Here is a 4,573-nt window from a genome sequence, read left to right as displayed (position 1 = left end):
CAAATGTACAAACGGTTCTTGCTAACCAACACCAGGTATATCTGATGTTCAGATGAGTTCCAATAAAAATAATTTTTTTTTTCAAAAGGTGTCTTTTTCTTGAGTGTTGAAAGGATTTTCAAGCAAACTCAAACAGCTCTGTATAGCAACACTAGTCCAGCTCTTCTGAATTGGTCAAAGCTCTGTTACCTCACTTGCTTAGTGGTCTTGTAGCCACATTGGGAGTCCAAATTTGGATGTGTTTGGCCAGCAGGTTGACCTGTGAGGAAGTTAGCACTGGAGTTCAGGTATCTCTTTGGGCAGCATGGCCCAGTGAGGACAACTGGGTTTGGGCAGTAGTTCTTCCAAGCCTGTTTCCTGGTCTGTGGGAGGTAATTGGGATGTGAAAGTCCAATGAAGCGATGGAAGAAAAAGTGCCAAAGAGTCCTGATAACCAGCTGTGGTTTACTTTCCTTTTGGAATCTTAAAAAGCAGCCATTTTCATACTGCCCTCAGACTCCAGAATGGGTCTTTGAGGGCCTCTGGGGCCTCTGGGGGACTTGCTAAATACCTCTGCAGTTTGAGCAGTTTTGCTGCTCTTAGTTGTAGTAGTGTTTCTGTGTATAATTTTACTTAACAGAAAGTTTTGTATCTATTAAAGAACTTTTAAACGGGTGTGGTGGCACACGCCTTTAATTCCAGCACTAAGGAGGCAGAGGCAGGTGGATCTCTGGAGTTCAAGGACATACAGCTTGGTCTGCATAGCGAATTCCAGGCCAGCTGGGGCTACATGGAGACCCTGCCTTTAAAAAAAATCCGTAATAATATGGAACTGGAGCAGAGAGGGTTTTCCATAGTTAGGAAAGCCCCGGCAGCTCAGAATAGTTAGTAGCCCTTTTCTCTGTGCCCCTCTCAGTCTCAGTGTAGTGACTAGACCTGAACTGTCTGGCCAGAGCTGCTAGTCCTGTATAGCCATCCAAACCTTCAGTGTGGCTGATTCAAACTTATGTGCTACAGTGTAATCATAAAGCAGCCTTTAAAAGCTTAGTGTGAAAGAAATGTAAACTGTCTCATGTTTGTTTGTTGACATATCTTGGGTCTACTGGGTTAAATATTAAATTCAGCTGTTTTTTACTTTGTAAAATGTGATTACTAGAAAAGATCACATTACCCCTGTGGCTGGCAGTTAGAGCTCCCACTGCGTTTGTTTTGGTCAGTGCAGCTCTAGACCAGGGGTTGTGCCCTTCTCTCAGGTCTCACATAAAGTAGTGTAGGAAGTCTGCTGCTGAGGGCCCCTTTTAGGCACTAACGTTCAAAGTATTAATGAGACTGCTGGTACTGGGGGGCTGCTCTGCTCTGCTGTATGCAGGTTACATAACCTGTGTTGCCCAGAAGAGCCACTAGATGCTGCTCTGATCCCTGAAAAAGACTTCCTCGAGAACCAGGGTCATGCAGCTTTTACTTGGAACTCTTTCTGGCCCATGTAAGCTAACTGTTCCCTTGGCCTCCCATCCTCAGGACATGGAAAGTACGATATACAGAACAGATTCTACTGAGGTGTTGCATGGGCAGCACAGCCCAGCAAGGCAGTTAACAAGCAGCTAGAGATAGGCTCTAGGGTAAGTAGGCTGCTGATAGAGTAGAAATTTCACTTCTTTCCTGTAGTTGTCTCTTGAATATTGGGAGGAAAACAGCCCTGCATCATTGGGCTGGGTCTGCCTTCTGGGTTCTTGATTCTGCCATTTTTGGCACATTGTTGCCCTTTCTTCCTTGCTTTCTTGTTAGTACAGTGATGGGACCTGGGGGTGGGTAGGCAGAGGTGGGTTTGAATGTGAGCAGAGGCACTTTGTGATGCCTTGAAACACGCTTACCAGGTATGACCTAGGTGGGTTAGGGTTCCTGATAAATTCTTCAGATGTATTCTGGCAGTGCCATCCTGTATCTGTTCTGTTGAAACACAATTGCCCCTGACGTGTGGAGTCTGGGGTAGTTCCATGGAGAGCCTTTTGAAGGCATTGGGGAAGGGCTGGCTGGACAAAAGCAAGAGACGTGAGTGCAGCAGCCAGACTGGGGAAGGTCCACGGAAACTAGGATGAATTGGAATAGAGCTGAAATCCAGAATTACAAGTAACAGCAGGCCCAGGTTTTCTAATGGGTGGATTACAACCTAAGAGATTTGGGTATAATTAGGGAAGCAGACAACATTTACCCTTTCCTCAACCCTAGAATTTAAAGGGGAGCATAAACATGAAGTCAGCCGAGGAGCTGGGTCTCTCCACTAGGGGCTAGAGGAAGAACAGCTAGCTTTCAGCATTGGGCCAGGGGTTCTGAAGGACCCCAGGAAGATGTCTTCCAGCTTACAGTGATGAAGAGAGTAAATTCAGCTCTATTTGAAGAACCTCTAGGGTTGCTGTTTGGCTCAACTAAAACTCAGGAGGCTTGGTCCCCAATGTTGTTGAGAGGGATCTTAAGAGTAGATCTGGGTATGGTGGTGTATGTCTGTAATCCTAGCACTGGAAACTGAAGGAGGAAGATTTAAGAGTTCCAGCCAGTCAGTGCTTACATAGTGACACCTTTTTTTTTTTTTTTTTTTTTAAAGAATAAGCCAGAAGTTTTTTAAAAAATTTTATTATTTTTATTTCACGTGTATGCATGTAATGCCTGCATGCACCCATGTCTTGCAATGCCCGCGGAGGTCAGAAGAGGCTGTTGGATCCCCAGGACTGGAGTTTCAGACAGTTGTTAGCTGCCGTGTGGCTGCTGGGATTCAAACCCAGGTCTTCTGCAAGAACAACCAGTGTTCTTAACCACTGAGCCATCTTTTCAGCCTTGAGGCCTTGCCTTTTTTTTTGGTCTTTTTTGAAGCAGGGTCTCCGTGTAGCCCCAGCTGTCCTGGAACTCACTATGTAGACCAGGCTGGCCTTGAACTCACAGAGATCCGCCTGCCTCTGCCTCCCGAATGCTGGGATTAAAGGCGTGTGCCATGCAACCTTGTCTTTTTAAAAAAATACTTTATTATTTTTATTTGATGTGTATGAGTGTTATGCCTCCATGTAGGTAAGTGCACCCGTGTTGTGCAATGCCCTTGGGGGACAGAAGAGGCTGTCAGATCCCCTGGGACTGAAGTTATGGACAGTTGTTAGCTGCCATGTGGGTGCTAGGATTCGAACCCGGGTCTTTGCAAGAACAGTCAGTCTTCTTAACTGCTGAGCCATCTCTCCAGCCCCAAGACCTTGACTTTTAAAAAAACAACCAAAAACCTCACGAAAAGCTACTTGCAGATCCAACTATTCTCATTGAAGGGGTTAATGTAGTTCTTGCCAGAGAGTGGGTAATTATGGGGAGAGTAGGTTGTTAAAAAGCCAGCTTGGCACCTCTCAATCCCACAAGTACTTTTTAAATGTTTAATTTTTAAAATTATTTTATGTGTATGAGTGTATTGCCTGCATGTGTGTAAGTGTACCCATGTCCTGAAATGCCCTCTAAGGTCGGAAGGAGGTGTTGGACTCCCTGGCATTAGGATGAGCATTAGCTGCCATGTAGGTGCTGGGAATCAAACAGGTCATCTGCAAGAGCAGTCAGTGAGTGTTCTTAACTGCTGAGCCATCTTTTCAGCCCAACAAGTACTACTTTTACTGCCTGTCCTCCAGCCCCCCACTGTGAGTGGAAGCCTGGAAAGCTCCTTTGAGCAGATGCCCACTCACCACAGCATATTTTACCGCGGGATCTTGGACGTTTAGCCTCCAGTTTTGTAGGCTAATTTATAGATTACCCAGCGTCAGGTACTGTGCTCCAATTTAAAAAACCGGTAAGACAGTTGTTCCAGAGGGACTTTCACAGGAAGGGGTACACTGAGCTAAGCTCGCCTTCCTCCAAGTGACCATACCTGCTGTGGTGTTTGCTCAGGCCATGGAGAAAGTTGTTTTGGTACAAAACTGCATTTTCTACCCTGGTCCCCAAGGCCCTCAAATCTTTCAGCCACTGTTGGTAGAGAAATCTTTGGGTAGCATAGGAAGAAACTGGCACTTTCTAACTTGGTAGTGTTGCTCCCAATGACACAAGATTCCTTTCCTGTCCTTGGGTGGTTGGCTGGTTGGCTCTGATGCAGGCACGGTCAGGAATTCTCTGGTCTAGAGATGCTAAGGTGTGCGGCTTGCTGACTAGGTGTGAGTGTCCAGAACCAAACCCAAATGAGTGAATACTAAATAAACAATGGCCTCTGGGAAGGATCTGGAGCGTTTGTGAGCTACGGGTCTGCAATCAGAACTAGAATTTTCCTTACCAAGTTTCAAATTCTACATGTTGAGAATGGAAAGTGGTTGGTTACATTACTGACTGGAGGCGCAGCTCCTTCAATTCTGACCCCACAGATGAGAGAGGCTTGCAAGTCCCATCCGACAGGATGCGGTGGGAGCTCCAAGATGCAGCACAGCAGGGGTGCCGGGCGACTGGCCGGCCGGTGCTGGCGGTGTCCGGGGCGGCGGCCTTTATCCCGGGCCGGGTCCTCACTCCGCCCGCAGCGCCGCGGCGGGAACAAAGGCAGCACGTGTCTGGGCGGGGCTCGTCCTCCGCCCCGCCCCGGCGCGCTCTACTG

Source organism: Nannospalax galili, unplaced genomic scaffold (assembly GCF_000622305.1).
Source record: "Nannospalax galili isolate Female #2095 unplaced genomic scaffold, S.galili_v1.0 scaffold363, whole genome shotgun sequence".
Taxonomy (NCBI): domain Eukaryota; kingdom Metazoa; phylum Chordata; class Mammalia; order Rodentia; family Spalacidae; genus Nannospalax; species Nannospalax galili.
This window is presented reverse-complemented; position numbering follows the sequence as displayed.